Source organism: Saccopteryx bilineata, chromosome 3 (assembly GCF_036850765.1).
Source record: "Saccopteryx bilineata isolate mSacBil1 chromosome 3, mSacBil1_pri_phased_curated, whole genome shotgun sequence".
Lineage (NCBI taxonomy): Eukaryota > Metazoa > Chordata > Mammalia > Chiroptera > Emballonuridae > Saccopteryx > Saccopteryx bilineata.
This window is the reverse complement of record NC_089492.1, coordinates 157,206,627-157,230,745: the sequence shown is the minus strand read 5'-3', so window position 1 is coordinate 157,230,745 and position 24,119 is coordinate 157,206,627. Positions and strand designations below refer to the sequence as shown.

Here is a 24,119-nt window from a genome sequence, read left to right as displayed (position 1 = left end):
GGGAATTACATTTATTTTCAAAAGAGACTCTGGTACACATAATATTTTTAAATACAACAAGCAGTGATGTTTCAGTGCATGAATAGTTACTATGAGGATTCTGGAACCTGCATTTTTCCCATTTTATAATTTCAAGATTTTTATCAACCATTCCAACATCCCACTTTCTTTTCTGGTTGTACGATGTGCTGTCATCGTATAATTGTACCCAAGTTTGTGTTATTCTGAAGGGGGTGATAATATTATAAGCAAAAAAAGCAGTGTACTCAGCAGCTTGTATTTTAATTTTAATTTTTTCTGATGGCAGAAGAACCAATTAATATTTTTATTTTATTTCCATAGAATTATATAATTATATGTAGGTTCATTTATTCATCAATTCATACAGCCTTTATACCTTCAGTGAAAAATAGGAAGAGTAAAAGTCAATATTGTGATAATCGTCATCTTTTAAACAAAATGTGACATGCATGGCTAGAATAAATTTTGTCTTCCTTTTTTTTTTAAATTCAGGTTATGAATTTATTGGCTTTTCAAGATTTAATCTTTTTTTTTACTTTTGCTACATATAAAATTGAAAGTGATGTACAATCTAGAAACAATTAAGTTCATCTTGTCAGTGATAGAAAACATCCTCAAAGCTTTAATTGTTTCTCTTCCACTGTTGGGGAAATAGAATCAAGGATCAACTTTCTACCTCTGATTGGTGTGAATACCTAAGAGTGAAGAATTACTTATCATACGGAACTTTAATAGAGCAGTTTGAGATTTATTATGTAAAGCATGATCTTAAAATAGTACACGTTAAAATGATTTTGCTCTAATAAGTGAAACAAAAGCTCTCGACTTTAAAAGTATTTTGTATGAAGATACAGTCTTACTGTCTCAGTCATATATAGCTATTTAATATTTCCTTTAAACGGGTGCAACTTAAAATCCTGCATAATAAGATTTTGTTGTTGTTCCAGTGTTACATCAAGGAAGCAAAATGAGGACATATATAATATAATATGATTGAATATTTTTCTTTTCCAAAGAAACATTACCACATCTACCTAATTTTCAAAAGGCTTCCTTGGCTTCTAAGACTATATTCTACCCATTGCCCTCTCTCAGCAATCCTAAGGGACTCCAGCGGCGTTAGTCTCTTGGAAACTTCCATAAACTAGATGTAGTTGCTTTTAAAATATGTGCTGTGTTTTCTATATTTCCTTATGATAAAAACACCAGGCATTGTTTAAATGGGACTTACATTGATGGTTTATTTAATTATAACAAACATAAAAGAAAGGGACTAGGATTATCCCAGTTAACAGATGACAAAACTGAGACAGGGCGGGTGAAATGACTTACCTCCAAATAAAACAACTGATAAGTAATAGTCTCATTAAATCCAGGCCTACTGGGTCCTCTGAGCTGTGTTCTCTGGCACTCTGCAAGTGTTGCAAAGTACAATCTATATTCCATTATCTTCTACTATCAACTTTTCTTTTATCTTTTACTGGAAAGACAAATAAAGGTTAAGTTTAAATTTCTTGGTTTTGCTATTTATTATTTACAGTATAGTATGATTTTAAGTAATAGGTGTTTTCATTTTATTTTTCTATCACAGTTTGCACTTAACATTATTTTGTATTAATTTGGCCAATTAATCTCTGACAAAGGAAGCAAGAACATACAATGGGGTAAAGACAGTCTAATCAGTAAATGGAGTTAGGAAAATTGGGTAGATACATGCAAAAATATTTAAACTGAATCACCTTTTTACACCACATACTGAACAACTCAAAATAGATTAGACTTAAATATTTAAAACTCAAAAGCATAAAACTCTTTATAGAAAGCATAAGCAGTAAAATCTGACTTTTTTAAAGCAATTTTTTAGACATAGCTCCTTGGGCAAGGGAAACAAAAATAAATAAATAAACAAATGAGATTACATCATACTAAAAAGACTTTGCACAGTGGAAGACACCATCAACAAAATGAAAGGACAACTTACCAAATGGAAGAAGATATTCACCAATGATACATTTGATATATAAAAGATTTTATTTAAATGAAACTATGTCAAACTAAAAAGTTTCTACACTACAAAAGAAACTGACAACAAAACAAATAAACAGCCAACTAAATGGGAAATGATATTTTCAAACAACAGCTTCAATAAAGGGTTAATATCCAAAATATAAAGAACTCAAAAATCTCAGCAACAAACAAGCAAACAATCCAAATAACAAATGGGGAGAGGATTTGAACAGACACTCTCTTAAGAAGACACACAAATGGCCAACAGGTATATGAAAAGATGCTCATCTTTACCAGATTTTCAAGAAATGCAAATCAAAACTACAATGAGATAGCACACCTGTTAGACTGGCTATTATCAACAAGACAGGTAGTAAGTGGTAAAAAAAAAAGCTGTGAAGAAAAAGAAACCCTCATTCACTGCTGGTGGGAATGCAAACTAGTACAACCATTATGGAAGAAAGTACAGTGGCTCTTCAAAAAATTAATAGAATTGCCCTATGACCCAACAATCCCCCTACTGGGTATCTACCCAAAAAACTCAAAAACATTGGTACATAAAAACACATGCACCCCATATTCATCTCAGCATTATTCACAGAAGTCAAGTCATGGAAACAACCTAAGTGTTTTTTGATAGAAGACTGGATAAAGAAGATGTGGAACATATATACAATGGAATACTACTCAGCCATAAGAAATGATGACATAGGATCATTTATGACAACATGGATGAACCTTGATAACATTATACTGAGTGAAATAAGTAAATCAGAAAAAGCTAAGAACTATAAGATTTTAAACATAGGTGGGATATAAAACAGAGACATATGGACATAGAAAAAAGTAAAGCTGTTACCAGAAGGAGTGAGGTGGGGATGCAGGTAAAGGGAATAAAGAGAGACAAATAAAGTGTGATGGAAAATGATTTGACTTTGGGTGATGGGTACACAACATAATCAACAGTTCAAATGCTATAGAACTATTTACCTAAAACATATGCACTATTATTGGTCAATTTCACCCTGTTAAATTTTATTGTCTAAGTAAAATATTTTTAAAAAGGATTTTATTTGACAAGCAGATGTGATATTTGGGTTTAGACAACTGGCTAAATCAAGGATCGTTCCTTTTCTTTGTGGCCAAGCTACTCCAGGCTTTTTTCAGAGCTTCCTTTCTCATTGGCATCATGAGCCCCTTCCATCTGTTGTTCCTTGAAGTTTCTTTTTGAATTATTTTCTTACCTCTGCTAATGTCTTTGTGAGTTACTTTCTTTTAAATATTTTCTTGAAGCCATTATTCCTCTCACATCACTAAATGGAAAAATGATATTGTAGGGTTACTTTCACCAAAAAAAATATCAGGGAGTGTGGTGTCTCTGAGGCTAGAAACTAGGCTTTGATTTGTGGATCTGAAAGCATGCTAAAGTCTACTTTTGCTAAGAGTGAGTGTTTAATATTGGCTTAATAAATTTTGAATTAAAATGTCAACCCTATAAAAAAGTCTTACTTAATTATATAAAATTTAAAATTAATGTACTAATTGTAGAGCATACAGGAAGAAGACAGTTCTAATTAAAAAATATAAATGGTGCCCAATTCTACACACCTTAGTACACCATATTTATACTGGAAACCTGTATAATTATGTTAACCAATGTCACTGTAATCAAATTTGATTAAAAATATATATAAATAAGCCAGTCAGAGAAAGACAAATATCATAAGATTTCATTCATACTTGGAATCTAGTGAACAAAATGGACTTACAAGCAAATAGAAACAGACTTATACATAGAAAGCAGGCTGACAGCTATAGGGGTTGCGGGGTTGGATGATAGAGATGAAAGGATAAAACAAAAAAGACATAAAAAACTCACGGGTGCAGGCAACTGTGTGGTGATTGTTGGGAGTGGGGAGTTAGAGGAGGGCATGGGGGATTAAATGGTGATGGATGATGATTTCACTCGGTAGAGTATGAACACAGAGGCATACAGAGATGTGTTGTAGACTAAGGCTCCTGAAACCTGTATAATTATATTAAGTTGTGTCACTTTAATAAATTCAATAGAAGTATGTATAGTAATATGTATATGTATATGTATATGTATATGTATACCTCATGTGTTAATCTTGATTCTGCAGAATGAGTAAGAAAAAAATTGAATGCTGAAACACAGAAGGAATAAGATGGTGGTAGAGTAGAATCTCTTATAGTCTCATTTATTAACTTCCCTTGCTTTTGAGGTCTAATTCATAATATTCTCACTAAGATCAAGGTCCATAAGTTCAGCAGATATCTTTTCTTCTATGTGATTTATTGTTTGAGGCATTATATTTAGACCTTTCATACATTTACAGTTAATTTTTGTATATGTGGCAAAAAGCAGTCGTGTCATTATTTTGCATATGGCTTTCCAATTTTCCTAGCCCTATTTATTGAAGAGGCTTTTTTTTTTCTCCATTGTATGTTTTTGGCTTCTTTGTTGAAGATTATTTGCACATATACATGTGGGTTTATTTCTGGGCCCTCAATTATATTCCATTGGTCTGTGTCTCTGCTTTTCTTCCACTACTATGCTGTTTTGATTCTTGTTGTTTTGTAGTATAATTTGAAGTCAGGGAGTGTGATACCTCTGGCTTTGTTCAATTTTTCTCAAGATTGTTTTGGGTTTACAATGTCTTTTGTAGTTTCATAAAAATCTGACAATTTTGTTGTTTAATTTCTTTTTAAAAATATCGTTGGATTTTGATGGGGATTGCATTAAATCTGTATATTGCTTTGGGTAATGTGGCTGTTTTTAATTATGTTGATTTTTCTAATTTGTGGACACAAAATATTTTCCCATTTCTTTGAGTCTTCTTCAATCTCTTCTAATAATGTTTTGTTTTCAGTAAGTAAGTCCTTCACATTCTTTATTTCTAGGTATTTTATTCTCTTTTTTGTCATTGTAAAAATAATTTTTAAATTTATTTTTCTGAAATGTTATTGTTGTTATATAGGAATGCACTAAATTTTTGTACATTTATTTTGTATCCTGAAACTTTACTATATTTTTTTATTGTTTCTAGTAGTATTTTTGTAGAGAGTTTATGGTTTTTCTATATAAAGAACCATGTCATCTACAAACGTGACAATTTTACATCTTCCTTCTTAATATGGATGTCTTTGACTTCTTTTTTTGCTTAATTGCTCTAGCTAGGACTTAAAGTACTATGCTAAATAAGAGTGGAGAGAGTCAGCATCCTTGTCTTGTTTCCTGATCTTAGAGGGAAAGCTTTCAGTTCTTCACCATTAACCATATTAATAGCTGATAGTTTGTCATATATGAAGGTTTAATATGTAAGTTTTGTAATGAGGATATAGTTTTAAAAAATACTCTCACAAATCAATAAGAAAAATTTCTTACATCATATAGACTGTGTAAGAATAGTACAACTGACCCTTGAACAGCATGGGTTCAAATAGCATGGGCTCACTTATATGCATTTTTTTAATTGACCCTTGTAGTTCAAACCAACTACAAGGATTATTTAAAAGTAAAATGGAAGTTGTGGAAGCCCAAGTTAAGTTATAACAAATTTTCTTTCTTTCTTTTTCTTTCTTTTTAAATTAAATTAATGAGGTGACATTTGTTAATAAAATTATATAGTTTCCAGGTGTACAATTTTGTAATATATCATCTGTACATTATATTGTGTGTTCACCATCCTAAGTCAAGTCTCCTTCCATCACCATTTATTCTCCCTTTGCCCTCTTTTGTCTTTCTCCACTCTCCTTCACCTCTGGCAATAGGCATATCGGGTTTTCAGTTGCATGGTTGGTAGCTGTTTCTACCCATGAGTTGTCAAAAGGTCAATCATAATTTCAGAGAATAAGAGATATCAATAGATAATAAACAAATGAAAACAAGTTTAGGACTATATGTATGCAAGTTATGCATATTAAATAGAGATTGAGAGAACATTTTACAACAATGAAACAGGCAAAAATTGCAAATTTTTTTTTGGAAAAATGTGGAGAAACAAAACTTTTACACACAACTGGAGGGAAACCTCTTTGCTGCAACTACTTTGAAAAACATATTTGTTAGTAAAGTGGAAAAAATACAAACCTTATAACCTGGCAGCTCCATTCTTAGGTAGACATATAGAAAAACTATTTCAGTAAACATGGTTTTATAAAACAATATTAAAAGCCTTGCTGTCATTTGAGCTTTAAGATATAGTTTTTAGTTCTCAGAAAATGAAATTTACAATATTCATTTTTATTTTATACCATTTTATTATTTAAATTACTTTTTTTTTTCAGAATTGCTTTGACTGACTGTGGTAAGCATAAAAACAAACCTGATTTTTTTTTCCAGAGCTCTTAGTATCAAACGTTACTAAATAATATCAGGGATATAGGCATTCAATATGCTCAGAGGAAACAGGGAGAAGTCAGAGATGTCAAGGGTGGCTTTTCAGGTCCTTCCATCTTTCTTAGAATCAATGAAGTCCATATGATCACTTCACACAGTAAGATCATTTAAGTACAAAACATTTCCATCCAGTTGTCAAGATTAGACAGGGAACTCTGGCTTTTTGCATCCCAAACTCTGGGCTACACAGAATTCTGGAGCTTTCAAGAAGTAGAAAGTGCATTTGGCAGTGATTTCTTGTCCTCAAATTGCAGAAGCAGAAGTCCCATGTCTTGTCTAATTTTAATCTTATTTGTTTTGGCTTAATTATGTTCCATGTTATGCACTTGTCAAAATTGTTTAAATTATTTACATGTACCTATTCACCCCCATAATTTCTTTTCTTCTATTTTCTCTACTCAAAGAGGAACTTAAACAGTAAAATTTCTAGAAATTTATTATCTTCTTTTTTCATTATCATTATGGTTTTTGCACAGTTTTCATAGATGTACCAAAATTTATGCCATTGTTACCAGATTATTTAAGAACACTGATGAAAACTACCAGTTATATCACTTCCTCAGAATAAAAATTGATAATGTAATTGTAAACAAGCTTCTTAGCAGAATAAAATATGATGCTAACGTACTTTTAACAACAACCAACATTAGTTCTCTTTTCATAATATTTTATTTACCTTAGAGATCTAAGTCACAATATTTTTCTTGAGTGAGATTTTATTGTTAAACACACCGTAATGAGAAGTGTTGACATTTTATTGAAAATCACTCTATATTGCTAATCTGCTATGAATATTACTGTAGCAGTTGGAAAAATCTGTCAAGATGTGTTGGGCTATGTTCTGTCTGGATGAGAAAGAACACTTTTGTGTGAGGCAGTTTTTTTCATCTGGGGGCATGGTATAGTCAAGATGAATGCCAGCAGCTTAAGAATAAGAAAGAAAGTTTCAACCTATTTTGAGGCTACATGGCTGAACACACCAAAAAAGTGGAATTGTGGGTAAAGATGGCATCTGTTATGGTGCCCCCCTCAAGAAGATGGTAAAGAAAATTAAAATCAGCCAACACTCCAAGTACACTTGCTCTTTGTGCGGCAAAACCAAGGTGAAGAGGTGGGCTGTGGGGATCTGGAACATGTGGCTCTTGCTTGAAAACAGTAGCTGGTGGTGTCTGGGCTGTTACAGTTAAGTTTGCCATCAGAAGACTGAAGGAATCGAAAGACCAATAGGAACATCATAATTGGAAACACTGCTAGTCTAAAATAAATGGGTTACTTTATGTAACCGAAGAAGAAGGAGAAGAAAGAAGAAGAAGAAGAGAGAAGAAGAAGAAGAAGAAAGAGTTTTTATATTTCACACCAATACCACACTCTCCATCTTATTGATACACCAGTTCATCTAGCATAACTCCCCTACAGTCCCACTGAATGTAGTAAGTTCTGCCCTTCAGTTTTGTGTTAGTGTAAAAACAAAGGGAGGTTCAGGTATTTGAGTAGCACTGGTTAATGCGGTCAGTATTGCCAAATTAATATTTTGTCCTTTAAATAAACAATTATTGTGTTTTATGTAACTGTCAGGAAGGAGAGAGTTATAAATATTAAAAATTAAGACACAAACAAAAACTCTCACCAGAAAACAACTTAAACAGTTCATACAAACCTGGAAGAAATTATTTTGTGAACATGAGGGTAATACATCCAAGGATGCTCTCCTTGTCATGACAAGAAGGCGGGCACAGTAACTACTAGGAGTCCAAATAAATTATAATATTTAATACATTTTAAATTCTCATTTATAATTTAGACTCTAAAAACCTTCTTATAATATGGGATTTCATCCTAGTAATAGCCAAGATATGGAAACAACTTAAATGTTAATCAATAGATGAAAAGATAAATAAGATACATACAATATTTCATTATATATTAATAGCTTGTCATTTGTGACAACATGAATGAATCAAGAGGTATTATGTTAAGTGAAATAAGTCAGACAGAAAAAGACAAATACATATGATTTCATTTGTAGAATTCATAAAACAAAATAAATGAATAAACAAAACAATACCAAGTCATACCCACAGATCCAGAAAAGAAGTTAATGGTTGTCAACAGGGAAGGCTGGGAAATTGGAATTATAAAAAAAAATTGGTTTTCATTTAACAAAAATATGTGGGCTTTATTTTATAAAAATCTGGAAAAATAACCTTTGTTTTAGAAAATAAATGCATAAAAACAATTATTTATAAAGTTAAAATATATCATTTTTCATATAGCAATGAGATTTAGTCATTTTTAGAATGCCCTTTTAAGAAAAATTGACATTATTTTCATCCTATTTTGCTGACATAATTGAAGAAAATATTGCATGATTTTTATTTATTTGAATATTTCTTTATTCATCTATTTCCCAAATATTATTGAGTAGCCACTATTTATATAATACACCATCTTTCATTCTAAACATAGTGAAACAAATGTATACACAATGTATATTTTTGAATATTATTATTTTAATAGAGAATATTAAGCAAACTTTTAGTTTTCTTAAGTTATTTTTAATTAATTTGTCCTGCCTAATCTCATTTTCTTTGTAGGTTCTAAAGTAATAATAGTAATTAGAAGAAGTACCTGTATGTTGAGTGTTATATACCAGAAAATGTGTTAAGTACTTTTTCATATTTCAACTCAGATTCTCTTTGAACTAGTTTCTAGTATAATCAGCATTTACAGATGAAGAAAGTAAAGTTACAATCTTTTAGTTCACTAGTCTAACATAGTGAAGCTAATCTGTGTTTAAGTGGTACTGAAATTTCAACCTTTCTAAACCGGAGGCAGCACTTCAAACTGTAACACTAGCTCATAAAAATACTTACAAGATACTTCTTGTTTATGACATGTCTTGGTGGGGTACTTATTAAATTCCTAATATATGGCCAGATTGATACTAAGCCTGTCTCAAAACTCAGAACAGCCCTTCAATTGTGCTCACCAAAAGTAGTGCACTAAATTCTGATTGCTATAGGTCTGCTTGCAGAGATTCCTCAAAGGTCAGACCCAAGACCTTGTGTCTTCATTCTCTATGTCTCTGTCCATTCATTAGCTCACTCAGAGTGAAGTGAAAATCCACAAATAGCCTGAAATGCCTTTTTTTGTCTTAATGTGTGTTCTCATTTTTAAAAATAAACATGTAGCCTTATAATTTGTTTGTTTATCTTGAAATGGTCATAATATAACTGTTGATCCAGGTCTCATCTATTTTTCTTTCTTTTTTTTTTTGACGGAAATTTAGAGACAAGTAAGAGTTATTAGAATTGAGGTCAACTAAATTGTGGTATATTAAAATGTAATATTTTTTGCCTGACCAGGCGGTGGCGCAGTGGATAGAGCGTCAGACTGGGATGCAGAGGACCCAGGTTCAAATCCCACCAGCTTGAACCCAAGGTCGCTGGCTCCAGCAAGGGGTTTCTCGGTCTGCTGAAGGCCTATGGTCAAGGCACATATGAGAAAGCAATCAATGAACAACTAAGGTGTTGCAACATGCAATGAAAAACTAATGATTGATGCTTCTCATCTCTCTTCGTTCCTGTCTATCCCTCTCTCTGACTCACACTCTGTCTCTGTAAAAAAAAATAAAAATAAAAATAAAATAAAATAAAATAAAATAAAATTTAAAATGTAATATTTCATCTTGTTTTTCTCCCTAACAAAATACAGCTCAAAATGCAAGTGTGTCTGTAACTTCAGAGATTAATATTTTTTCCCTTTAATTGCTTGTTGTGGTTGCTTTACTCAAGTAATAAAAACAGAACAAAGCTCCCAGTGCTCAAACAGCAATAATTCCATAGTCTTTACAGATATTTTCTAAATCTATCTGGATTTTAATGAAATGATATTTTCTTTGTGATAAGTACATAAAAATTAGATTTCTAATTAACATCATCAAGTATAAGCAATAATACCAAGTGTCAACAAAAGTAGTAATTTTTTTACAATTTATTAATTTTAACAAAGACAGAAGTAGTAACAAGTTGATAGAAAAAGTGAATAAATTAACTGGACAATGATTTATGCCTGGGCCTTCTCATTTTAGTGGGTATGCCAGATTGACAATGTCTATTTCTTTTTACATTTAAAACATTATTAGGTAGTTTTGTTTTAAAGACTGCTTAAAGGTTTTTTTATCTTTGTTATTTAATTTTGACAATGTTTTCACATGATTGCAAAAAAACTAAGTTTAGTTTCATTATGATAATTACTTCAAGTATTGTTGAATACATATTTTGAACTCTAACACTAAGCAAGTAAAACTAATTTGTAACACAGAGAGTGTGGTTTTATTATGTACCCTATTTTAATATAAAATATTTATTTGATTCAGAAACAAAATATTTTATTCTCAGGAAGAAAGGTGAAGAGGAAATGATATTCTATAAGATGCAGGAGTACATAGGAAAAAGGATTTCTCATCTGCATAGCTTCAAAAGTGATAGGAAAACCCTGGAAAGAAAAACAATGAACAAATTAGTATAAATCAAGTTCAATGTGTCCTCAATCTTTCTGGTTGAAATAGATTGTCTTGTTTCAATTAGTTATTAATTATATTGCCATTATTTATTGCTGACCTGTATTAATGATCTACAGATCTAGTCACCTACTAATTTACAAAATGATCAGACTGCTTTATTTAATAATTGCTTATGGATTTTTTTTAAATATTTACCTCTGCTCATTGTATTTAAGTATATTTTATTGACATTACAAAAATATTCTCTGATTTTATTAATCATCAGTGCATACTGAAACATAAAAGTGGTTTTCATAAAAAGGGACAATTAGAAACTGGAAAGTTCCCTCAGAAAAGTAAAATGAAGAGTGTGCCTCCCTTTTACAGCCTCAAATAGATGGCATTCTGATTACTCCTTCCTTGCTTTAACAATTCTTCCCACTCTGTCTCTAAAACATTTTAATAAAACTAAATATGTGGAATCAAAACTTATTAGTCTCCATAAGGCTAAAAGTCTCAAATTTTCCTTAACAAAGACTTCCAAATTTCTGAATCCACTGAAATGATTTTATCTTCGATCACTTTCTGTATGGCTGAAATGGGCACAATGACTCTACTTTAAAAGATTCTCAGATTTGAATGAACAATATAATGGTACAGCGACACAAAACACATTCAAATAACGCACATAAATGAAGTTCAAAGAGTTCTATATTTGGTATTTCTACTAAGCATTTATGTGCAAGTACATAGATTTATGTTTCACTTTTATCTTTAACCTTATTAGAAGATATTTGACATTTATAAATATACCCTTGTGTTACAAGATATTTTATTTGTTTTTTAGTTATATGTTTTTATTAAGATGCAAGTTACATGAATAAAATATAAAACTTTTATGTGTACAACTTGAAAAGTTTTAATAAAATTCTATATTTGTATAACCATGTACCAGATTGATATATAAAATATTTTTTGCAGCACTTAAAGTTCCTTACTGCCTATACCCAATCAATAACCTTAAAGATAACAAATATTCTCACTACTATCATCATGGATAAGATTTGTGTTACATGGAATGCCTTATAAATGAAATAATACACTCTTTTATGTTTGTCATCTCTCACTCAGCATATGTTTCTGATATTCATGTATTTATTATTTTTCAATGCTGTGTAGAATTCCATTCTATAAATATATGTGAGTATAATTTCTGTTCTATAAATGATGTATTTTCATTAATTCACTCATACTATGTTGATGGGCATTTAGATTGTCCAAGATTTTTTTTTCCTTTGCAGATAGAATTACTTGACATTGTTGTACAAGTCTATTTGTAGACAAGTATATCGGGAGACAGAAGAACTCGTTTCTGTGGGCACTGAATTGTTTATTGCATAGTCATAGAGAATCTCCAGGGCCAGAAAAAGAAGAAGAAAGGAGCTAGAGCAGAAGTAAAAACTAAGAAAAAGAAGAGGAGGAGAAAGACAAAGGGAATGGAACAAACAGGGGCAAGTAAAGAATGAGCTAAAGAGCCTGATCAGGTGGCACAATAGATAGAGAATTGAACTGGGATGTGGAGGACCCAGGTTCAAGACCCTGAGGTCGCCAGCTTGAGTGCGGGATCATCTAGTTTGAGCAAGGCTCACCAGCTTGAGCCCAAAGTCGCTGGCTCAAGCAAGGGGTCACTTGGTCTCCTGTAGCCCTCTGGTCAAAGCACATATGAGAAATCAATCAATGAACAACTAAGGAGCTGCAATGAAAAATTGATGTTTCTCATCTCTCTACCTTCCTGTCTGTGTGCCCCTATCTGTCCCTCTCTCTGACTATCTCTGTCTCTGCCACATACAAAAAAAGGAATGAGCTAAAGAAAATTAACACTCTGATTTGTAGACTAATCCCAGGGCATGTCCTTTCAGGTAAAGCCAAAACACAATGAGCCTACAATGTAAAATTTATAATAACAATATCAAACCTACATAAAATTTATGACCAGGAATAAGGACTAAAAAAATGATAAAATAATTAAAATGATAAAGAAAAGCTTCCTGGGGAATTCAGATATTATAATCCTCAGATACAGAAGATAAAATAGTTGTACATGATATGTTTGAAATGTGAAGTCATATAAATATACTACCACCTTTTATTTTTAAAATATGACATTTCAAAAGAAATTTTTGTATATTATATGAGAATTCATTGCTGGTTAGATGGCAACATGGCACAGCCACTCTTAACACAGCTTGGTAGTGTCCTGTAGCTAAATGTACATTTGCTCTTTGATCTTACCATGCCACTCCTCAGTCTTTACCTCTACAAAATAAAAACTGATGTTCGCACAAATGTGCCTAGTAACTTCATATAAAAATACTCAAAACTGGAAACAATAAAAATATCAATCAACTGGTACATGGATTAAAAATGAGATTATATCCATCCAATGGAATACTACTTAGCAATAAAAAGAAATATTTGATAATTCAACAACATGGATAAATATAAAAGGCATTATACTAACCAAAGAAATTTCTCCAAAAAAGCTACACACTGGATGAATCCATACAATAATTTCAAATGAAAACCCAGAAAAGAAACAATTATAAGAACAAAAAAACAGATCACCATTGCTAAGGGCTGGGGTTTAAAAGAAGGTATTTACTACAAAAGATATGAGGAAACATTCTTGGGGGAATTATGTAAATATTCTATATTTTAATTGTGGTTAAATGTATACATTTATTAAAACTCATCAAACCAAACACCTATAAAAAGTGTACTTTACTGTTTATAAACTATGCTTCAATAAACCTGATATGAAAAAAAAAACCTTCAGACAAATCTTAATTATGAGTTATAAGTTTAAAATTAACTTAGTGACCTGACTGGTGGTGATACAGTGGTTAGAGCAGTATTTCTCAAAGTATGAGCCAGGGCACACTGGTGTGCCCTAGAAGATTTTCAGGTGAGCATTATGGTATTCCAGAGAAATATGTGCCTGTTGGGGACCAAAAAACCAACAAGGTTTTTGGAGTTTAGATTTTTGGGGGACAGAGGTATGGCAAATTGTCTGTAAGCTGACAGTCTGCCCAACCCCCCACCTCACTTGTCTGATTAGGTTACAAAAGGCTGTTAAACTGTGGTGCTGGATTGTTTATACTACCCGCCATGTTCCTTGGAAAGACTGGAGGCAAGTTTCTTCTATTCTTAGTTTGGTGTAAAGTTAAGATGATATGTATGGTAGGGGTTTTCTGCACTTGGTAAAATTCTTGGGTTGCCTTGGAAACGTGATCAGAGACCATTGATTTGCTAATGGCCTCACTTTGCCCTTATTAAATAAAGCAAGATGCAGTTTTTGGGCATGTTTTGTTCTTGCCAGCAGCAATTACAGGGCCCTCCCAACCCCATCTTTTATTTCTTTAAGTGTATTTTCTTGATTCCGTGTATTTTCTTAATTCCACAGTATTTCCACCAGGGACCTGAAATTACTAGCTGTGCTGGTTCGCTGGCATGTGCCCACATATAAAAACAAATATAGTTACTCTAGTATACCATTTCATTACAGAAATACTGCCCTTTTTGTTAACACATCATTATTATATTTATTATTACCATATCATTATATTATTTATGTTTCTCATAAACACAAGAATGAAAAAACTTAACACATTCTCACCGGGACCTGCTAAATTTATTAAATCATACTAAGAATGTATCTATATATATAAAAAGATAACCTTTTTTGTCTTTTTTAATTTTTAACCCCTCTTTTTTACAAATTCTAAAAAGTATAACTCAATAATTAACGTAAAATGTTTTTTTAATGTCAGAATAAATTTAATTTTGTCATATTTATTTTGTTTAATTACCAATAAAAGCACACTTGGACTTTATATTTTTTCTTTAATATTTGACTTAGTTATGTTAAGCCTAATCCAGAGGGACTCGAAACGTTAAAGACACGAACAAAATCCGTCGATTACACATTAAAGCTTTATTGTCTAGCTTGGCCAAGCGGCGGCAACCGACAGAAATCTGAGGGAGAGCGCACCAGCCCTTTGTTCTACCTAGTTTTTATAGTTTTGTAAGTGGGAAGTACAGAAGTAAAAATTGCAATTAGGTGTCCTTTACCATTATTGGTTATAGTCATATGTCCTTTAACATGATAGGACCATGTTCAAATTGCAAGCCATACATCATTTTGGAGAAAACAAAATTTACAAGTCAACACAATGGTAGATAGATGTCTCTTTACATATTAAAAGGCATTCCTATATTTTCTAGTGTTTATCTGCCATCTCTTTGTCCAGAGTCACATGTATTAACCATATGCATTTACATAGGAGAGGTAGCTTTGTGGGGACAAATGCCCACAAATGGCTCATTACTATTAAAAAAGGTTTATTTTGGTTTTTCTCTTCCTACAACTGGCTAGCCATTCATCTCTTTCCCCACAGGTGTGGTGGAATGTCTGGGAATCCATGTTTTCCTTCCTTTTGCATTCACAATACAATGCCAAGAGCCATCCTGGTTTTATGCCAATCACACAGTACAGAGATTATTCTCAAAATTTCTCTGCACACCTTAACTCAAATTAATAAAATGTTCTTAAAATATTAATATTGATTCTGTAGCTTTTGGTACTTTACAACACCTGTGGGTAAGGTGGCACAGTGGCTCCTCAATTATTATATTGCTCAGAAATTTGTATATAGTGTGCCTACAATTATTTGTAGGATTTTAAATGTGCCCTGACTTCAAAAAGTTTGAGAACCACTGGGTTAGAGTGTCAACCTGGGATGAGGTCCCAGGTTTGAAACCACAAGGTCGCCAGCTTGAACATGGGCTCATCAGTTTAATGAAAGGTCACTGGCTTGAATATGGGACCATCATCATGATGCCATGGTTGCCGGATTGAGCCCAAAAATCACTGGCTTGAGCCCAAGGTCACTGGTTTGAGCAAGGGGTCACTGGCTTGGCTGATGACCCCTAGTTAAAGCACATATAAAAAGCAATTGATGAATAACTAGAGTGATGCACCTATGAGTTGATGCTTCTCATCTCTCTCCCTTCCTGTCTCTCTCTCTTAGTAAAATAAATAAATAAATAAATAAATAAATAAATAAATAAATAAATAAATAAAATTACCTTAAGATATTAGTTCTATTAATATTATAAATGTCATATTATAGATTTTGACATTAATAGATTAAAACAAGGAAAGCATAATCTTCATATTTAGTATAACCAAATCTCTTGATAAAAGTCAACATGTATTCATCATATAAACCCTTAACAAATAAGAAACAGAAGAAAAAGCATATTATAAAAGTAAATAAATAAAACCACATGCAAACATGACCATTAGTGTTGAAACTGTTTAGTTATTCTTTTTAAACTTCTCTTTAAAAATTAAGAAACAGACAATCACTTCTATTTGACAGTGAAATCTAGGTCTTTGACAGCACAGTGAAGATGAAAGGAAATAATATATCAAGATTAGAAGGGAGAAAAACAAGTCTTTATTTAGGTGTCATAATCATTTGGAAAGAAAAGCCCAAATAATATGCAAACTATTATAATTAACAAAAGAAGATATGTGAACCAAGCATAAAATCTATTTTAAAAAGGTAGAACATTGCATTGCTAGTTGTTCTTTTTAGGAAGAAAAACTACTTTTGCAAATTATTTCTTTAGAAATATGAAAAAAGTACACTATTTCATGATTGCAGACCACAGATAATCAAGAAAACATACTCAATTACTTGGGAGATTTGTCTATTTATAAATGTCATTAAAAGTGAAATATATGTAACAGTGAAATGTATGTAAGCAAACTTTTATGTATAATTCTTATGAACATGACAAGAAAAATTAGTCTTTACATCTTGCAGTTTCACTGTGAAAGATCTCATCTGTAAAGTGAGGGTTTATCTGTGATCAGCATGAGTAACCAGGTATTCAGGTAGACTGCTGAATCAGTATGGTCAATGCATTCACAAATTAAACTAAATAGCTGCAAGCTACACTTTAATAATTCCTTAAGAGTAAAAAAATATAGAAGCCTAATTTTATAATGACTGTTATCTCCAATAAAAGCTTTACTATTATGAACACTTCTTTCTTACAACATTTTAGCAGGCTAGAGAAGTAGCACTTCTTGTGTATCATGTTTTCAAAAAGAAAGAGACTTTAAAAAATGCAACAGGGAAGGGGATTGTGGAATGGGATCAGAGAAGGTGAAGAGATTAGTGAAACTATATATACATAACACAGAGATACAGCTTACAGGACAGGAAATCCCAGAAGGAAGAGGGAGAGAGTTAGGAGGAGTGAGAAAAAAGGGGTGTAATAGGGACACAGGGGTAGGGAGTGAGGGTGTCATATTGAGTGGGACACTTGAATCCATGTTAACATAATAAACTAAAATCAATAAAAATTTTAAAATGCAACATAACTGGTCAAAAAAGCATCCCCAAAACACTGAAACATTATAAGTAAACTTACTTCCCAAACTATTCCTAAAACAAGGTGGATACACATAATTAGGATCACATAGCAATACCACACCTGTCTTGCTAATGCTAGCAATTCCTATCAAAACATACTTTTGCTTAATCAGATAACATAATGCAGAGAGCAAGCACTAGTATCAAGAAATTGAGTTTCAAGTTATAATATGTCTTTCTGGAAAACAGGCAACTATACAAAGAAACTTATTAGAAGAATGCTGCTGGCACCTTAAAGATCTCAGAGACAATGTCATCACCCATAATATACCAAAGAGAAGGCAGAAATTTAAAAAGGTGTCTTCACTAACAAAATGAAAACATGTGAGTATATGGTTCTAAGAATCATTTGGTACATGTACTGAAGAAGCACTCAACACCAAGAACACATTTATGCAGAGAAATCTTTTGACTTCATAAGAATAATTTAAATTTGAGCAAGCTTGCCTTTTGAGGATTTTGGAATCAGTTTCATTTTTTATTCAGAATCATCATCCATAATTTATGATTTTGAAAGATGTCTTGAAACTCCTCAGCTTGGCATCCCTGATTTTCCTACCAAGAGCAACTTGACCTGTTCTATTTCTTCCTATTCCCTGCATTAATGCTTATTCATCAGCTGTTTGGAGAATTGTTCTGCTCAGTACTTTGTGCAGACTGGAATATACTACAATAATTTAATCAGGATTTATTTTTAGATTCAATCAAGGCCCAATTCTAGTTTTTGGTGACCTTTCACTGACTTTTAATGTTCTTTCTACATGAAAAAAGTAATTATTTTTAATATCCATCATGTACTGTTCCAGGCACTGGACAGGCAGCAATAGTGAAAAGAGATAATAGTCCTATTTTCAGAGGCATACTTCTCATGGAGGTAACAATAAACACAACAAATTAACTAAATAATATGTCAGTTGACAAGAGTATGGAGAAAAATAAAGCAGGGGAAGGGGTCAGTGAATATAGGTGGAGTGGAGTGGAGGGGGGTTACTGTCCTGCATTCTACTAATAAAATAACATTTGAGTAAGTGGTATCCTGAAAGAATTGAAGGAATACACATTGAAGATTAATGCAGAAGGACATCCTAGACATAGGATAAACACACAGGCACAAGCTTGGCCAAGTGCTTCAGTGGACTAAGAAAGGGGCACATGATAGTAGGAAATGAAGTCCAAGTTATAAGGAGCTCTTATGTATGAAATTGAGCTTTCAAGACTTTGTAATGACTTTGGTTCTCAAATGTGAAAGGGGGATTTGGAAAGTCCTGGCCACACATCTTGAAAGTTACTTACCATTCTATCATAATTTGATTAATTTATCTGATTTTCCATGAATATTTTAAGGAGATCAAAGGCCAAAGCTGACACTTTTATTTTCCCAATATATTCCTTGGATGGTGTACAAAAGATCTATGATCTCAAATGATCCTCTGAGATAATACCAAATTTATTATAAATGACAAATAAAAAGAGTTGATAACATGTCTGATATCTTAAAATTTCAAGCCAAATTAATAAAATATAATTTTAATTAATTTTTAAATTTATTGCATTGACAAGGATTCAAGTGTACAACTCAATATAACATCATTTACACATTATCATGCCCCCCCAGGACCCAACTACCCCATTCTCCCTTCTTATTTCTCCTCCCCAACCTCCACCCCCAACTTTCCATCTGGATATTGCTACACTGTTGCTTGTGTGTGTGTGTGTGTGTTTGTGTGTGTGTATATATATATATATATATATATATTTATTTATTTATTATGTATATATATATTTTATCTTCTTTGATCTGGCATATATTTTTAACTACAAATTGGCCAGGTTATTTTTATCAAAGATACTCTACCTTTGAATATTATAGAGTAAAAAATAACATACAGTTAGAGTAGGAATACAGATCAATATAATATCTTTTCCAAAGAGAAAAAATTTTTAAATGAAGCAAAATTCCCATTTTTAAGAAAAATCATAAAAATTTTCTAGAATTCTATCTTCTCTGCATTCATTCTACAGATAAAGTATACACTGGAATTTATGGGTCAAGATGTTTATTACTAATTATTTAAAGGAAAATCAATCTGAAAAATTAAATGCCCTATAATTAGTTAAATAATTATTACTTAAGCATTAAATTAAACAATAAACATTCTCTAGACATGCTGCAGAGAAAGATATTTTAACAACTAAAAGAACATCTTGTATGATATTGAGTGAAAAAAAAGTCTAGCTGCGAATTCCAATAATTCTAATTCACTAAATAAAAACCAAGACTTTCGAAGGAAAATAAAATACAACTTTAATATCAAATATTAAAACATCATTTTATCCCCTCCAAAGATTAAAAAAGTTGAGCTGGAACTATTGCCACTCAACTAGAGACTTCTTTCCAGTAAACTGTGCAGGAAGGTTTTGCTCTATGACCGACGTGGGGCCAGTGATTTATGAATAGAAGTGATATTTGAACTCTGCCCTAGATGGAATCCAATTGTCCCCTCTCTGTTTTGCTCTTGTATTGTGCTATAGAAGTTACAAAATAGTCACAGAGATGTAAAGTACAGCATGGGGAATATAGTCAATAGTATTGTAATAACTATGTGTGGTACCAGGTGGGAATTAGAAATATCAGGGGACCACTTTGTAAATGATTTCTGAGCACTATGCTGTATGTACATCAGGAACAAATTCAAAATAATACTGAATGTAAACTGTAATTGAGAAAAATTTTAAAAATATTTTAAAAGATTATAGCAATATTCAAGTATTCAAGGTAATTAACTGGAAAAGAACGTAAGACGAGAGCAACACAACATGACTGAATGTCTGTGGTGACAGGGGAACTCCCACAGTAGCCTGAGTGCCTACCCAGAGTTTTATGTAAGATGAAAAATAAACTTCCAATGTGTTTAAACTACTGTCACTTTGAGTTCCCTTTTAAAAAAAACTGGTCCAATATTAGAACAAATGTGCTTACTTTGATGCTTTTATACATTTTTTGTTTTTCTAAAATAAACATGAGCTACTTGATAAATCTGAAACTAAATTTTTGAAGTCAGCATAATATTAGGATACATGTATAGAACCATAAAATCCAATGTAAGAGAAGTTATTTCTGGGGTTTAGTTTTAAAAAATAGTATTGACCAAGGAAAATTTAATTAGGTTAAGAAATCAAAAAGAAAAAAAAATTGTGATATATTATAATTAGATATTATTTGAGACATTATTGAAGGAATCTGAGCTATTTTTATTTTAAAATAAAGAAAAAGAAGAAAGAAGTAATCTTGCTCTTAAAAATTGCTAGACGAGAAGAAAACAGGCATTGTGTTTAGTTAAATTTATTGAGGTGACATTGGTTAATAAGATTATATAGGTTTCAAGTGTGCAATTCTAATTTTTAATAGTACCAATGCCCCAAATTAAGATAAACAGTGAGGTACTGTGACACATAAGACAACACAAATAAGGAAGGCTATTAGTACCTCACAGCTTCTCAGAAAAGGAATATCTTCCCAAAAGAAAGTAATGGGTATGTCACAGAAAGTAATCACTAAGAAATTGATTACCTGATCATGTGAATTCTGTACTTAGTGGACTGTGTAATGAATTGACTAATTCCTGAAGAGATTTCTGGACATTTCAATTCTGAGATTCTCTGACTATATTAACAAAAACAATATTTTAAACTATTATGGACATATAATCTGGAGTATTCCTTTATTGATTTCAGGATATGAGCAATAAAGCTTATTTGCTTAATTTTATTAGTGAAACCAGTTGATTTAACATAATCGTGTCATTGCCTGACTGGTGGTAATACAGTGGATAAAGCATAGACCTGGAACACTGTAGGTCTCAGGTTCAAAACCCCAAGGTCACCGGCTTGAGTGCAGGCTCATCCGGCTTGAGTTCAGGCTCACCAGCTTGAGCACGGGATCATAGACATGATCCCATGGTCGCTGGCTTGAGCCCAAGGTTGCTGGCTTGAGCCCAAGGTCACTGGCTTGAAGCTCAAGGTTGCTGGCTTGAGTCCAAGATCACGGGATTGAGCAACAGGTTATTGGCTCAGTTGGAGCCCTCTGGTCAAGGCACACATGGGAAGCAATCAATGCACAACTAAAGTGATGTAACTATGAACTGATGCTTCTCATCTCTCTCCCTTCATGTCTGTCTGTCTGACCCTCTCTCTCTCTCATACATACACACAAATTGTGCCACTAAATAATCAATTTTATGGAAATAAAAAAGTATAAAGACACTATTCATCTCTGTAGTGTACATAGAAACACCTCACTCTTTTTCAATCTTTTTTTTTTTTTTTCATTTTTCTGAAGCTGGAAACAGGGAGAGACAGTCAGACAGACTCCCGCATGCGCCCGACCGGGATCCACCCGGCACGCCCACCAGGGGCGACGCTCTGCCCACCAGGGGGCGATGCTCTGCCCATCCTGGGCGTCGCCATGTTGCGACCAGAGCCACTCTAGCGCCTGGGGCAGAGGCCACAGAGCCATCCCCAGCGCCCGGGCCATCTTTGCTCCAATGGAGCCTTGGCTGCGGGAGGGGAAGAGAGAGACAGAGAGGAAAGCGCGGCGGAGGGGTGGAGAAGCAAATGGGCGCTTCTCCTGTGTGCCCTGGCCGGGAATCGAACCCGGGTCCTCCGCACGCTAGGCCGACGCTCTACCGCTGAGCCAACCAGCCAGGGCCCTCACTCTTTTTCATTGTTCTGTAATAATCTACTTGGTACAGAAGTGCAAAGAAAGTGGCAGTCCAGTCACTGAACCCCCATAAATGTAAAGTTTGGAAGAATCCTGCAGTTTATTATCTCAGAGAGTCACTTGTCCCCATAGGAGAAAGGCTATTCACTTTACTACTATTTGATACATTTCTACCCAAATCAGGGATATCTTTGGCCATGGAGGGCTATTTATCCCATCGACACCTCATTCGGTCTTTTCAGAGCTATCCAAGTAACATGACTTCATGACCTGCCTTTGGACTTCCCTCCTAACCCTCAGACCTTACTACTTTCACTGACTTCTCCAGATTGTACTGAAATTGGTGTGAATACAGAACGATCAGTAAACATATTGTAATGGCCAAGTATAGTTATTCTAAAACAAGAGAAAAAAGATAATGACTGAGCAGCTGGGTGAAGTATGTTTAGCTTCTCTGTTGGAAGAACTGTTAAAGGAGGGGGTAGAGATTAAGCAGTCCCTTGAGAAACTCAACATAGGCAAGAACAGACAAGCTTGGTGAACCCTGCCCTAAACACTTACCTCCATCTCGCATTTTTATAGGCATGCACACTGAGGCGGTGCCATTGCTACCAGTCACCAGCTGTTTCAGGAGGTGTTTTGGGAGAGAATTGCACATCACCCCAACTGGCTACACACCATGGAGGAAACTGCCCTCTGCTACTGGGAAAAGTGCTGAGATAAGACTTGGTTCTGGGAAGGTGCTGGGTGAATGTAATTTCTTTGTAGAGTGTTGACCTCATAATTGGATCTTGCAGATGCTTCTGCTGGTGATGGTGTCCATGTTGCTGCTGCGGGGACTCATGAGGAGTGAAGAGTAATCTCGGCAGGAAGCAGAGCACACAGAACACTGCATGATCCAGAGACTCACCACTGTGTTGCTAGAGCTGTGACATGGTCCCTCCCCCCTGCTGAGTAGAAGCTGTCAGGAAGAGATTAGAAAGCCTATCAGCATAATGGAATACAAGAGGTCATAAAGATGAGAGAAAACTAAGATCTGAAAGAAACAAGAAAGGGAGGAAAACAGAATCATTTTGGAAAGTTTAGTTAGGAGTGGGTGGGTTCTTAGTTTAAATTCACTTTGTGTTTCAAAGTTTATCCTAAAGTGTATGCTGTCTAGATTGAGAAGAGGTGTGGATTCTGCAGAGGTGCTAACAATGGAGACCAGGAGAGCTCCCCTGACAAATAGAAGTTATCCAGGTATGGCTCCTATGGTGGTCCAGGGGAGGATGTGAGCTCTGCACACAAGTTGCTCTGGTAAGCCTATCTGTAACTCAGGATGGAGCAGATCAGGAATTTTGCTTAATGCCTGAAAAGCCTGCCAGGCTTCAGGAACCAGTTAGCTGATTTGCAGGCATAATGTACATTTTAGACATAGTAATCATTCAGAGAGAGAGAGAGAGAGATAGAGAATGCAAGGTGAGGAGTGTCACAATAGCAAGGAAACAACATTAACAAGAAACTTGAGATGCTAGTAATTCAAACCATGTATCCCCTACATTGGGATGTTTTAATGAATTGTAAAGAAAATCAAACCTTCTCTACTAGTTTAGAAGGAAATAAAAACTCTACACTTTTGTTTACCTCACACTGGGAAGCTTGGCTGCCCTCATGTGTAGCACAGAGGTCCTGGTTTTAGCATATGAGGGTAGATTTGGTTTAGCAATGTTTGACATTTAAATATCCCATTTCTTGAGATGACGTAGAAATTATAGTGCTTTGTGTTCTTCACTGTGAGAGTGTGTCAAGTCTTCCATATCTCTGCCTGTGGTAGTGGAGAAGAGAGATGTGCCGACAGCAGAGGAAGGAAGCTGAACATTGAAATATTGTTTGGCCTTTGTCATTATTGCTGTAATTTTTGGTGACTTTTATACTGAATCAGAAACTTAACTCATA

The 24,119-nt window shown here is 33.6% G+C and overlaps 1 pseudogene; it reads left to right on the top strand.

The window, feature by feature from the left end:
• The first annotated feature begins 7,437 nt into the window (after positions 1–7,437).
• LOC136328886 (large ribosomal subunit protein eL43-like) lies at positions 7,438–7,678 on the top strand (annotated as a pseudogene).
• Positions 7,679–24,119: the final 16,441 nt, after the last annotated feature.